Raw genomic sequence first — 15,197 nt, 5'->3', positions numbered from 1 at the left:
TTATACGGGGCTTGCCTGTGGGTGCCCCAAACTTTATGTGTCTGTCTATCTCTCATACAGTGCTTACATCAAAAAATAGTCCAAAAATTACACGGTCATTTATTTTTTTACTCAACGCTTGCTGTTATTTGTATCAACACGCTGTTCACGTTTTTTATATGAGAAAAATAAACATGTTCAGAATTGTTAATACCTCACCTGTCAGATACCCGTCTGACTGGCACACTGTCAATTGATTTTTCTTTTTTTTTTAGTATTGAGTTTAAATGCCATGGATCCTACTTGGCATATATCGTATTATTTATTTTTTGCATCTACATCTTTTATTGGTATCACTGTGACTATTCAGAGAAGACATGAAAATAAGAATTTCATTGTACTCCAAAGGGTAGGCATACGTGACATAAACATTAAGCGTGAACTTAAAATAATGGCAGCTAGTGAAAATGAAGTACTTTAAAAGGAGGGTTAAGAAAAGTTTCCAGCAATTTTTAATGTGATGTATAATGCCACAGTCTGGCAACTGCCAGTACAGCAGTGGAAAGAATTAGTAGTCCATACTACCCATCCATTATCCAACCCACTATATCTTAACTACAGGGTCACGGGAGTCTGCTGGAGCCAATCCCAGCCAACAAAGGGCTCAAGGCAGGAAAACAACCCTGGGCAGGGCACACACCAAGCGCACACTAGGGACAATTTAGGATCACCAATGCACCTAACCTGCACGTCTTTGGACTGTGGGAGGAAACCGGAGCACCTGGATCAAACCCACACAGACACGTGGAGAACGTGCAAACTCCACGCAGGGAGGACCCGGGAAATGAACCCAGCATTCCTTACTGTGAGGCAGCAACGCTACCCACTGCACCAAAGTGCTACCCTTAGTCTACACTAGGTGACAAGAAATAGTTGTACCCAGAAGTGGGGCTCCAATTTGAGTGAAAATCATCATGTAGAAGAGCTGACAGGAGGGTAAGAAATCATTCTAAAAGCAAAGACATAAAGAAAAGTAGAAGCTTAGTGTTACTACTGAGAAAAACGTCCTTGGTTGGCAATACAACTGGTTAGGTATCATGGCATGCAGGTGTCAAATGATGGCTTATGGATCTTGCACTCAAGTTTTGGGTAACTGCTGTGCCAGGAAATACTATGTGAACCCAGCTACAGTATAAATGTCTTTTCTGAATATCCCACACATGATGTATAGCATTTTTCAGCCAGCATTTTCCACCTGGCTGGGGTTCAAATTCATATTTTGGGTCTATTTTGTCTAATTGTATGTTAGTTATTTTTTGTATTTATGTTTATTTTATTTATTTTGTATGTTTTTCTGTTTGTATGTTGGAAAAGGAGGCCTGGCCTAAATAATGTCCCTTGTTTTTTTATGGGTGGCTCCCCAAGGGGCAGGGCCACCTGCCAATACCCACCAGGAACGACCCTCCACCCTTTTTAAGGGAGGTTCTCCCCTTGTCCCTGATGGTTCATTGAAAGTGCTCGGAACAGAGAGTGTTTTGGTAAGTATATGTGCTATTCCTTTGCTTTGTGTTTTCTGGAATTTTAACCCTGTGCTCCACTTTTGACTACGCCTCTTGGATTCTGCTTTTGATACCACGCTTAATGATATTTTTGAACCTTTCCTCTATTCTCGACCACAATTTTTTTAATTCAATATTGGGCCTTTGTTTATTGTGTATTGCCTTGCTGTTTCAGGCATCCCCTTGTGTGTTTTTTTGGAGCTTTGGGGTTTGCAGTGCCTTTTGGTTGAAATAAACCTTTCATTTTTATCAAGATTCTTCTTGGCCCTTAGTTGGGGTATTTTCACAATGGTTTTCCCCCTCTAGTGCGCAACTTTGGAAGTGCTTTTGGTACCTGTGCTTTCAGGACTCCCCAGATCACGACAATGTACCACAATCAAATATCGAGACATAGATGTCAGTAAAAAGTGTAAAAAAAGAGTGAAGAATGAAAGTGTAGTAGAAGCATTGGTGGTGTATCATACTGGCAGTGAAAGCATCCTGAGGTGAACATGACTACATGGTTATAGTCTTTTATGCTGAGGCCAATGTGCTGCCACTTAGTAGTATTTTAATTTGTAACTGAATGTGTACTAGAACAGGCAAGAGAAAAAAGATAAACATGTATTCATGTATTCTAGATATTATGCCTCAAGTATATGGAACGTACAACAAAATAATATAATATGGAGAACAGACTACCAGGTGGCTCTTCATCTTATTATGTTGCTTGGTCTCTGATCTGATATGGTCCAGCATGGAAACAGAGATGGCCTCCTCCATGTAAGGAACAGTAGAAAGATTTACAAAGAAATGACCTCTCCTCAGGATGGATAATGGCCTTAGAATGCCTCATTTATCCTGTCCTTGACCTGCCTCTTGGACTAGTTTGTGTGAAGTTCACAATAACTCATCTCAAACAGACTCAGCCCACACCCATCAGTCTACTGCTGGTCAATCAGCAGTCAGTTCTTTCTTGCTCTGGTTTGCTGTTTTCAGCTAGAGGTTAAACCCCAGCATGCAAGTGTCTCATATTGAATTGGCGAGTCGTATATGTCCCTAAGCAAAGACTGGTTAATACAGCCTTGCTGCATTTTGAAATTAGACATTGTTAGACGTTAACTGCCAAATTAAAAATATTAAAATTAGACATTAATAAAAAATTTCAACTTATATGCTATATATTATTCTCTATTACAACATATATGATGAGTGAATGGATCCATGTAATGTATCATCATACAGTCAACTTTCCTCCAAGAAGATGCAAATGTGAAAGGGTATTGATAGATATGGAACCTTATTCTATGATCCATTTGAAAATGGCATACAGATGGTATTGCTGTCAGTGTCAAAGATTTGTTACTCACTGTTAGCAAGGGAAAGTGGGACTCAGAAATCATTGTAAGAGAATCATGAGTACTCAGGTTGACATCACCTAGTAACAGTACTTAATGGCAGACATGTATATAAATGGAGTGCCACTTCCACAAATCAATGGCCCATTGACTTAAGTGTTACCTTGTGAGCAATGGAGGATGCCCTATCTCTGTGATTGATGAGAATTTCTGAGAAAGACAAAGTAAATCTGTCATGCTGTCCATCACTCTGCACCCATCAGATTCTTCCAGACAGCACTAGCTAAACTTAAAAGAAGTGGTGAGGCGGCCTTCTGCTGTTATGCACCTAAAATCTGGAATAGCCTGCCAATAGGAATTCGCCAGGCAAATACAGTGGAGCAGTTTAAAATACTGCTGAAAACACATTACTTTAACATGGCTTTCTCCTAACTTCACTTTAACTTAATCCTGATACTCTGTATGTTCAATTCATCATAATAACTATTCATAGTGGCTCCAAAATCCGTACTGACCCCTACTTTCTCTTCTGTTTCTTTTTCCGGTTTCTTTGTGGTGGCGGCCTGGCGGCCTGCGCCACCACCACCTACTCAAAGCATCATGATGCACCAACATTGATGGACTGAAAGCCAGAAGTCTACGTGACCATCATCATCAAGTCCTTCCATGAGAACCCTAAATACAAAGAGGACTGTTTGACTTATGTTAGGTAGATTGCCCAGAGGGGACTGGGCGGTCTCTTGGTCTGGAATCCCTACAGATTTTATTTTTTTTTCTCCAGCCTCAAGTTTTTTTTTTTTGTTTTTTCTGTCCACCCTGGCCATCGGACCTTACTTATTCTATGTTAATGTTGACTTATTTTTATTTTTTATTGTGTCTTCTATTTTTCTATTCTTCATTTTGTAAAGCACTTTGAGCTACATTTTTTTGTATAAAAATGTGCTATATAAATAAATGTTGTTGTTGTTGTTGTTGTAGCACTGTCCCACATCACATCACCATCTTCTGATACAACATACTGACCAGCAACTCAACACCCGTCAAGCTCACTCAGTTGCTTGAATGAGAGACAAGAGCATAGAAAAGGCACTGTTGGTGTGTTGCAATAGCAGTGCAAGCATTCTGAGGTCCACATGACCTGATTGTGTTTACTGTCTTTTATGCTGAGCCCAATGTGCTGCCCCCTAGTGGTAACAATTTCAAGTGTGAGCGGTTGACAGATCTAATTATTGACACACCTGGACTTGTCGCTTCTCTATTTGCTTTCGTTAAAAATTGGACCATTACTTCTAATATAGTAATTCTCTGATATAATAGTGCAGTTCATTTATTTATCCATCCATTTTCCAAGCCCACTTATGTAAAGTAGGTTCATAGAAGCCTATTGCAGGAAGCATCAAGCACAAACAGGAACAATCCCTGGACAGGGTGCTAGATAATCGCACTGTGAACACACACACACACACTATCACTAGTGTCAGTTTGGCATCACCAATCCAGCTGATCTGCATGTCTTTGCATTGTGGACTGAAAATAACGCAGACATGAGGACAACATACAAACTCTACACAGGGAGCACCCAGGACTTGACCCTTGGTGTCCTTGTTGAAAAACAGCAATGCCACTGTGCCACATTTCTTTATTTATTATTTATTTATTTATTGTCCTCCTAATACAGGCTAGGCCAAGGAAAAGTAGCCCGCCACCAATACCAGTACCATGCTCTTTGGAGGAGACTGTAGCCACTTCAGAACCAGAAAATTGGTGTGTGGTGCACGGTGTCAGGAACACGAATAATAGGCCCAATTTTCTTCAAATCAACCGTGAATACTACGGTTTACCTGGACATATTTGAACAATTTTATGATCAACTAACACCAGAAGAAAAAAGTACCACTTTTTCCTTCAAGATGGGACAACATGCCACACCTCACGGGACTCACTGGCGTAGGTTTGTGAACTGTTTACAGAGGAGCGAACTTTGAGCAAGGGGGTATGTGCCACCATGTTCCCTGAACTAGACCACATGCGATTTTTATCTTTGGGGAAATTTAAAGCAGAAAGCGTATGCCAACAATGCACATACCCTGGATGAACTCAAGGAAAACATCACAAACACTATCTGCAGCATCATTGTTGAAGAGCTGCGAGCAGAATCAACCAACATGGTCCGACGTGCCCAAAGGTGCCAAGACGTGAACAGGGATCACTTTCAGCATCTGTTGGAACTTGAGGGTAAGTGAATAAAAACAATCCACTTGCTCATTCATCTTGTCATACTATCGCCAGAGGCGGGCTATTTTTCCATGGCCCACCCCGTATGACACCGATTAATAATGACATTAGGTTGTAGCTACTTATATGTTTGTAATAACATTCTATTCTATTCTTTGAAGCAGCATCAGTTTTCTGTTAATGTCCATTGTCATCACTGACAGTAGAGAAATATCCTTTCAACTGAACACCTTAAGATTTTTTTATTGCCATTTTCCTCCATAAAATGGATCATGTCTTTGTTAACCAATGTGTTTTGCATAACCAATTCAAACGTTATTTAACATCTGGGAACTTTGCCCTATTTATGGAGATTTTCTGCAGACGTGACTCTTTTTACCTTGAGATGCTATCATTTTATTTAAATCAAACAGTAATGCGCTTCTTCAAAGATTTCTGTTTATTTACTAGATGTGAATGCTTTTGTGTTTAACCAGATTTGGCAACAACAAAACACGACTGTCCTTCAATTTCTAATAATATGGTGTTCTGAGCAGAGGTGCTGTCCCACAGGATTGTGCTGAGACTTATAATGGGGTCAAGAAGTGCAGCCATGCTGTTAAAGCAGAAAGCAGCTGGAAATAAAATGATGGTTATCATTTAAACTGTTATAAGTGGGCCAAAGCAGGTGACTGACAATTTTAGTTTGATTTACAAGTAAAGCATGAAATAAAAAGTAATTGCTTAAAATTGGCTTTTTTTTTTTGTATTAAAGTGCTTTGCAGGAATGTGGCATGTTTAGTAAACTGCCCAAATCAGTGTTGTTTAGTAAGGAATTACTATAGCAAAAAAAAATAAAATAAAAAGAATATGAGTGGGTGCTAAGCTGGAAAGCTGGCACTTTAATGGACACAGAAGGCTCAGAGGTGCAGAGATGTCTAGTATCCTTTGGAGTTCTTCTAGCATGGCATCATTGAAGCAGATAGAGGGCCATCCACAGAAATAATTTAAAGTTTAAAGACAGTGCTGAGTGTAAAATTGGTAGCAAAGGAAAGATAATTGGTCAGCCTGTGAGAGGAAAAGAGGCCAGATATCTAGAGGAAGGTTCTGCAAAGTCAGTCCTGAAGGGCTGTAATGGCTGCAGATTTCTGTTGCAACTCAAAAGCCTAAGTGGAAACCAATCCTTACCAATAAAAGATCTTATTTACTTTTAAAGCTTGTTAGAGTTTTCATTCTGTCATGTCAGGTCATTCTTACATCATACATTTTGTTCCATTCCAAGAATATCATCCAAATGATTTGTAGATTGGAGCAGATTAGCAATTCTCAGTTCTTCACATTTTCTGTTCAGTTCCTTTCCAAATAATTTATTTAACCAGATAGTTCACAATGAATACACACCAGTTAGATGGAGAACTGCTGGTTCCTTTGTCATTTAATAATTTCTCTATTGTATTAAAAATGTTTTTCAGCCTTGACCACTCCCCTCCCGCCCAATCATTACTTCTATCATGTACATCTTCTCTCTGTACCACCCCATGACAATCTTATTACTGCTGACTCACCCTACAACGCAGTCGGTTAGATTGGCAAGGCAGAGAAGCAAATTCACTATTCAAGAATGACGAATTTTAGATTGCGATAGAAAAATACGACAGAAAAATAGCAGCAAGAGTTGATAATGTACATCGAAAAAAAGAAAATGAACAAAAAGAGCTGCATATAATAAAAACCAAGAACAAACAGAATCGTCCAATAAATGAGAAAGAGAAAAATATCCCGAACAATATACAAATACAATTTTCAAAAAAGCAACGTTTATAGAATGCAAGTTGGAGGATAAAGTAATTCATAAAGTTGTTTTTGATGAGGATTTAATGTAATTACCTTTTTTATTTGCTTTTTATTAAATTTTACTTTTTTTATAATAATTTTATTGTAATCATTCCATACAAATCGATCAATTTTTACAAAAAATAGGATTGAGATTGAAAAACAACAACCACCCCTGAGAGAGCGAGCCTGGCCAATAGGGTAAAACTTAAAGGCTAGTAAACATAACTAAATTGATGAGTTTAATAGACCAATAGAGATGAATGGAGAAGAAAAAGAAATGAGGAGATAATTGCTTCCTTTGTGTTTTAAGAGCTTATTCTAAAATTATGAAATGATTTGATCCTGCCAGGTTTTGAAAAAGTTATGTACAGATCCTCTAATTTTACTTTTTACTACGTTTTATTATCCATCCATCCATCCATCCATTATCCAACCCACTATATCCTAACTACAGGGTCACGGGGGTCTGCTGGAGCCAATCCCAGCTAACACAGGGCGCAAAGCAGGAAGCAAACTGGGTGCCAGCCCAATGCGGGGCACACACACACCAAGCACACACTAGGGACAATTTGGAATCGGCAATACACCTAATCTGCATGTCTTTGGAGGAAACCAAAGTACCCGGAGGAAACACTAGCAAGCACATTTTATTATTCATTGGTATTTAAAATAGACAGCTGTACTGAAATACTCAAATAACTGATTTTCTGTCTACAAAAACTTAGGACCAAACCGTCTTCCTCTCGCAACCACATACTCTTCTATATACTACGTCTTTAAATACAATCGCTTTCTATCACTATCCTGACGCCCTTCGAGTGGTTTAGCCATGAGATAGTGAGCACCCAGCACCTGCCCCTGGTGGTTGACAAGCAAAGTGAACAGGGGGTGGAGCCCCCCTGATAGTAGTAGCAATAATTATAATAATAATAATAATACATTTTGTTAATACAGCATCTGTCCCATGCATTTACATCATTATTTTTATAAACGGATCCATTAAGAACAGTCAATGCAGTTGTTTGAGACTAAAATAAGCAATTAAGGGTGGGCAATCTTAGCAAGTGAGGCAATGAATGAAGCATAAAAATGCCGCTTGAAGAAAAATGGCCTCAACAGCAATAATTCTCATTAGGAAAGTAGGATAGATTAAAAACCTGCAGCCACTATAGCCCTCCAGGACTAACATTTTAAATGCCTGGTCTACTTGAGAATAGCCATTTCATTTTTACATGGCAAAACTTGTTTCTAACTGCAAAATGTTGTGTCTATAGTACCAGTGATTCAGGCTGTCAGTCTTCATCTATGTTATGTTACAGTGATAGTTTAATCCAAAGGCCAGGTGTGAGTCCAACTTTACTGAATGTGGCCTCTGCTGGTGTATGAGGTGACTATGTCAACTGTTGAGAGAGCCTGGAGAGGAAGATTAGTTGTTACCTCCATAAGTGGTTGGGTCTATCAGGCAGTTTAATCAGTGCAGCACTGTATGGGAGGTCAATAAACTCCAACTTCTGATAAGCTGCCTTGAAGAAAAGTTTACAGTGTTACACACAAGAGAAGCATTGCTCTATAGGGACTCCAGGGGCTGTAAAGTGGTATCAACAGGCATCTCGGTACAGACAAGTAGGAAGTGGAGAGCTCAGGGTAGTCTGAAGCTAGCAGCTGAAACACAAGGCTCTGGTTTTAGCAACAGGGTGGATGGGTTTGGGAGCGATCCCACAACCTCTGTGCAACAAGGCCCATGACCAGAACAGCCACTGTCTAGTCCTGGAGGAAGTGCGTGCAGGTGTGGAGGAGGAGCAAACCAGCAGGATGGTGGGAATGCTGCAGCAGGGAACATGGATAAGTTGGGGGGGAGTGCTGAAAAGGAAATTGTCATGGGGTGACATCTGGCAGGCCGAACCACAGTGCATCAAGTTCATGGTTCAAGCTGTGTGTGATGTCCTCCCCTGCCCAGCAATTCTACGTACCTGGGGAATGACTGATTCTCCAGTATGTCCTCTCTGCACTGGAAAGGGCTCAATGGAGCACATCCACAGTAGCTGCAGTGTAGCCTTCAGTAAGGGCTGCTACCACTGCTGACATGACCAGGTGCTCGAGACTAGAGCTATGGCTAACAACAAGATCATCTGTAGCCAGAGGGGTATCACCTTTGACAGCGCAGGAGTCTCAGCCACTGCCTTCAGTAGCAGCCATCCTGCTCACCTCAGCATTAGACTGGGAACTATAAGTTGACTTGGGCAGACAGCTAAAGTCCCCGGGACCATGTTATACCAACTTCTTTGAGGACAGACATGGTGTAAACATCTGCTCACTTAAAATCAGGTGCTTATAGTGGAGTTGACTGTCCTTTGGGAGGACCGTATTGAAGAAGCTAATGAATGAAAATGGTCCAAGTACCATAAGCTGCAGTGGCTGGAATGTTCATTGTGAGCCCATTGAGGTGGGATGCTGAGGCTTTGATGGCCGATGTTATGCAAGGTCTACACCCTGCTTGGCATCACAGGAGCTGCAAAAAGGAGAGCTATTAAGTCCACTATAGAGGTTGAAGAGAGGGCCTCAAGATGGCTTTGCATGAGGAATTCTGAATCATGGGCTATTGCTGATGGTACAAAGGGCAGGGCCTGATCAGCCCAGCCCTGGATGAGTCGCCTGAGTGACAGTATCTAATGTTGTGAGACCAAAAACAGCCCCATTCCTCAGGAAATATCACTGATGATGTGTCCCAGTGCATCCTTGGATGTATCTTTCAACTGTGGGACTTTGGAACAAACTACTGAGACAAGTAATTGAAGCAGAATTGTAAGGATATTGTAGTTCCAGTAAGAACAGTATGCTGCTATGCTAACAACAAGCCATGGATTACAAGTGACATCAAGGGCCTTTTGAAACAGAATAAAAGGGCTTTTAAAGGTGGTACTAAGCATGAGCTCAAGTGCGTGCAGAAGGAACTCTGAGTCCAGCTCAGGGCGGCGAAAGAGCAGTACAGGAGAAAGCTGGAGCAGAAGTTGCAGAACAACAGCATGAAGGAAGTGTGGGATGGGATGAAGATTGTCACTGGCTGCAGCTCGAAGCAGGGTGCCGCCATCGAGACAGACGTGGAGAGAGCAAACCAAATGAACAACTTCTTTAATAGGTTTGATCACAGTAACCCACTCTCACCTCGGAGTACTGCATCCTCCAACCATCCTTCTGCTGATACCAGCATAGGTGAGACATCCCCACACACAATTACAGCAGCCCATGTGAGCAGAGAGCTGAAAAGACTTCGTGCCAGCAAAGCAGCGGGTCCAGATGGTGTATCGCCACGACTGCTGAAGGCCTGTGCGTTGGAACTGGGGAGTCCTCTACAGCGCATCTTCAACCTGAGCCTGGAACAGGGGAGAGTCCCAAGGCTTTGGAAAACATCTTGTATCACTCCTGTCCCAAAGGTATCACGTCCTAGTGAGCTGAATGACTTCCAGCCTGTTGCTCTGACGTCACATCTGATGAAGACAATGGAGCCCACAGGTCCGCCACACCCTCGACCCTCTGCAGTTCGCATACCAGGAGAAGGTGGGAGCGGAGGATGCCATCATCTATATGCTTCACGATCCCTCTCCCACCTGGACAGAGGCAGTGGTGCTGTAAGAATTATGTTTTGGACTTCTCTAGTGCCTTCAACACCATCCAACCTCTGCTCCTTAGAGACAAGCTGACTGAGATGGGAGTAGACTCACACCTGGTGGCATGGATTGTGGACTGTCTTACAGACAGACCTCAATATGTGTGTCTCAGGGAACTACAGGTCTGACATTGTAGTCAGAAATACAGGGGCGCCGCAGGGGACTGTACTTTCTCCGGTCCTGTTCAATCTATATACATCAGACTTCCAATATGACTCGGAGTCCTGCCACGTGCAAAAGTTCGCTGATGACACTGCTATTGTGGGCTGCATCAGGAGTGGGCAGGAGGAGGAGTACAGAAAGTTAATCAAAGACTTTGTTAAATGGTGCACTCAAACCACTTACACCTTAACACCAGCAAGACCAAGGAGCTGGTGGTGGATTTTAGGAGGCCTAGGCCCCTCATGGACCCTGTGATCATCAGAGGTGACTGTGTGCAGAGGGAGCAGACCTTTAAATATCTGGGAGTGCAGCTGGATGACAAATTGGACTGGACTGCCAATACTGATGCTCTATGTAAGAAAGGTCAGAGCAGACTATACTTTCTGAGAAGGTTGGCATCCTTCAACATCTGCAGTAAGATGCTGCAGATGTTCTACCAGACGGTTGTGGTGAGTGCCCTCTTCTACGCGGTGGTGTGCTGGGAGGCAGCATAAAGATGAAAGACGCCTCACGCCTGGACAAACTTGTTAAGAAGGCAGGCTCTATTGTAGGATTAAAGTTGGACAGTTTAACATCTGTGGCAGAGCAACGGGCTAAGCAAACTCCTGTCAATCATGGAGAATCCACTGCATCCACTTAACAGTGTCATTTCCAGGCAGAGGAGTAGCTTCAGTGACAGACTTTTGTCACTGTCCTGCTCCACTGACAGACTGAGGAGATCGTTCCTCCCCCACACTATGCGACTCTTCAATTCCACCTGGGGGAGTAAATGCTAACATTAATTTTATTTTTATTTTTTTCATTTTTATTACTATTTAATTTAATATTGTTTCTTTGTATCAGTATACTGCTGCTGGATTATGTGAATTTCCCCTTGGGATTAATAAAGTATCTATCTATCTATCTATCTATCTATCTATCTATCTATCTATCTATCTATCTATCTATCTATCTATCTACTCTATCTATCTATCTATCTATCTATCTATCTATCTATCTATCAGAAACCTTGACAACCTTTAAGAAAAATCTCAGTGAGATACTTGGAAAGTTTAGCTATTAGCTAAACAAATGTGCAGGATTGACTGAATGGTCTCCGATCCTTTGAAAAATTTCTTAAATTCTAAATGACTGTGTGACAGTGCCAGAGGCTTAAATTTGAAAATTGTCACAGATTCTTTGCATATGCAAATTTTCCTAAAGTGGTTGTTTCCAAAATGGGGGAAACTCATTGTCATGGTAGAGTTTTAAAAGATTCAGCACTGTTAGGTAAAGAGAACAAAGTAAAGAACATTTATTTAGCTTCAGGTGTACATGCGACTCGTTAAGTACTTTCCAGCAGGCCGTAATCCTTTTTATATTACTCCTTTTTTGGAACGCTCCACCCCGTTAGTGATAACTTGCATCATTACTGTATTAACATATACACTGGTAACACTTTCAAAAAGTAGATACCACCACATTCAGAATTTAGATAACCAACTGTGCAAATGGATTTAACGTATTCAGGCAGCCCATTTGTTTTCTACTTTAATATTGCATTACGAATGTATCTAGAAAAATAGATCAGAGTAAAAGTATCCATTTGCATATGAATATGTAGAAAAGTTGAAGAGTAAGTAGACATAAAATGATATGCTTGAGTAAAATAGAACTACTCAAAACATACTCAAGTATTTTTGCTTTGTTATTGTACAACTATGAAACGGAAGGAAGAGGTTCAGAAAATTAGTGGATGAATGGATGAAAGATTAAAGCACAGTGCAAAAAACTGGAATCCACATTTAGTATAATTAGTGGCTTTTTTAAAGGGGGGAAGGTACCCTTTGGATATTTTTAAATTTCTGCTTTTTATTTCTAAACTATTTCTAGAACCCAGAAATTCAAGTCGCATTAAAATTTTTTGCACGTTGCACGGCTGCTACGTCAAAAACCATTAAGAAGCCACTTCACTTCAGTTCACTAAAGGAATGGTCAAACATTAGTTCATCCCTGGAATTCCAATTTAAATAACTCTTTCTTCATTGACACAACTGATGTTCTCAAACAACCAGCTGATTATTCTAACAGCTGTAGACTTAAAAGTAAATGATGACATATTTTTCCTAAGAACTGTGAAATATAAAAGAAGAAACTGTTTTAAATTCCTGGAACATGTCTGGTTTTGAAGATAAAGGACATGAGAGAACTGAGTGTTCATCATCTGATATTAATAAGAAACAAAATAGACCTCTCTGATCAAAGACAGGAGGTCAAGTAGAACAGCTGTTATGAAATACTGATGGGAAAAAGAGCCATTCCAATATGCACCACTGAACTGACTCCAGGTTTTCAGCTCTTTATGGAGGACTGCAGATGTTAGGGCTGTGAAGATGTAAAAATGGATGGCTTTGTCTGGTAGGTTCACCTGTCATTTTCAATGAGACTGTGGATTATTTGATCTTTTTTTGTGTTATTATTTTATAGTTAATCCACATCCTGTCATTGACCAACTAAAATCCAATATGATGCAGGTAGACAAAGAGCAAACATCACAATTATTTACAAAAGTAAGGTTCCAGTTTTCACAATCAAATCATCCTTACTCTGTAATAATTTTCATCTGATGTACAGAAAAACACAATATGTACAAAACCCAATTAAAATGGTAAAATATTAACCCACACATATACTGTATGCAGAGCAGCTTGTTCAAAGATAGATAGATAGATAGATAGATAGATAGATAGATAGATAGATAGATAGATAGATAGATACTTTATTAATCCCAAGGGGAAATTCACAAGTAACCCTGTCAGCCAACATGCTTAGCAATAAATTACTGAGCAATTTAAACTCATTTTGTTTTTTTTTCCCTTACGCTGCAGGTAAATTGTTTAAGGTGCTCTTGGCAGATACTGTGTGCAATCAGTAAGCAGCCGCTGGCTGAATTTCCTAATGTTATGTTAATATGTTTGTAAAACTAGGTGAGCCTTGCCAAAGTAATAGGCTCCAGTCCCAGAATAACTGGCATTTATGTGGTGGAAAAAGGAAAGCACATAAGGGGGAATACGGTACAGTACAGTACAGTGCACAGGCACTAATGCTCACTGCCATATTATAGACTATGCCCTCCACTTTAGATTATGCTGTCCTTCTCCTTTAGAAATTCAGCACCAGAAACTGTGGACAGCAACCGTGAACATGAAAGCAAAGACTTTAGACAGATAGATAGATAGATAGATAGATAGATAGATAGATAGATAGATAGATAGATAGATAGATAGATAGATAGATAGATAGATAGATAGATAGATAGATAGATAACTTTATTATCCCCCAAGGGGAAATTCACATACTCCAGCAGCAGCATACTGATAAAAAACAATATTAAATTAAAGAGTGATAACAATGAAGGTATAACAGACAGACAATAACTTTGTATAACGTTAACGTTTACTCCCCGGGTGGAATTGAAGAGTTGCCTAGTGTGGGGGAGGAACGATCTCTTCAAACTGTCAGTGGAGCAGGATGGTGACAGCAGTCTGTCGCTGAAGCTGCTCCTCTGTCTAGAGATGATCCTGTTCAGAGGATGCAGTGGATTCTCCATGATTGACAGGAGCCTGCTCAGCGCCCGTCACTCTGCCATGGATGTCAAACTGTCCAGCTCCGTGCCTACAATCGAGCCTGCCTTCCTCACCAGTTTGTCCATGCGTGAGGCATCCTTCTTTTTTATGCTGCCCCCCACAGCACACCACCGTGTAGAAGAGGGCACTCGCCACAACTGTCTGATAGAACATCTGCAGCATCTTATTGCAGATGTTGAAGGACGCCAGTCTTCTTCTTCTCTTGCACAGAGCATCAGTATTGGAAGTCCATTCCAATTTATGCATCCTCTGCACACAGTCACCTCTGATGATCATGGGGTCCAGGAGGGGCCTGGTCCTCCTAAAATCCACCACCAGCTCCTTGGTTTTGTTGGTGATCAGGTGTAAGTGGTTTAAGTCGCACCATTTAACAAAGTCCTTGATAAGTTTCCTATACTCCTCCTCCTGCCCACTCCTGATGCAGTCCACGATAGAAGTGTTGTCAGTGAATTTTTGTACGTGGCAGGACTCCGAGTTGTATTGGAAGTCCAATGTATATGGGCTGAACAGGACCAGAGAAAGTACAGTCCCCTACAGTGCTCCTGTGTTACTGACTACAATGTCAGACCTGTAGTTCCCTGAGACACACATATTGAGGTCTGTCTGTAAGATAGTCCATGATTCATGCCGCCAGGTATGAATCTACTCCCATCTATGTCAACTTGTCCCTAAGGAGTAGAGGTTGGATGGTGTTGAAGGTGCTAGAGAAGTCTAGAAACATAACTCTTACAACACCACTGCCTCTGTCAGTGGGAGAGGGATCAGTGTAGCATATACAGTTGATGATGGCATCCTCAACTCCCACTTTCTCCTGGTATG

The sequence above is a fragment of the Polypterus senegalus genome, chromosome 13 (genome assembly GCF_016835505.1).
Source record: "Polypterus senegalus isolate Bchr_013 chromosome 13, ASM1683550v1, whole genome shotgun sequence".
Classification (NCBI taxonomy): Eukaryota; Metazoa; Chordata; class Cladistia; order Polypteriformes; family Polypteridae; genus Polypterus; species Polypterus senegalus.
Note: the sequence above shows the minus strand (reverse complement) of the source record.